The sequence below is a fragment of the Nanorana parkeri genome, unplaced genomic scaffold (genome assembly GCF_000935625.1).
Source record: "Nanorana parkeri isolate BGI_ZX_2015 unplaced genomic scaffold, ASM93562v1 scaffold474, whole genome shotgun sequence".
Taxonomy (NCBI): Eukaryota; Metazoa; Chordata; class Amphibia; order Anura; family Dicroglossidae; genus Nanorana; species Nanorana parkeri.
Window position 1 is genome coordinate 505,321 of NW_017306742.1, and position 330 is coordinate 505,650.

A 330-nucleotide genomic window follows, 5' to 3' on the forward strand; every position below is an offset into this window, starting at 1 on the left:
CTATATATAACTGGGGGGTGTCCGTTGACTATATATAACTAGGGGGTGTCCACTGACAATATATAACTGTGGGTGTGTCCATTGACTATATATAGCTGGTGGGGTTGTCCATTGACTGTATATAACTGGGGAGTCCATTGACAATATATAACTGTGGGTGTGTCCATCGACTTTATATAACTGGGGGGTGTCCATTGACTATATATAACTGGGGGGTGTCCATTGACTATATATAACTGGGGGTGTCCATTGACAATATATAACTGTAGGTGTGTCCATCGACTTTATATAACTGGGGGAGGGTGTCCATTGACTATATATAACTGGGGG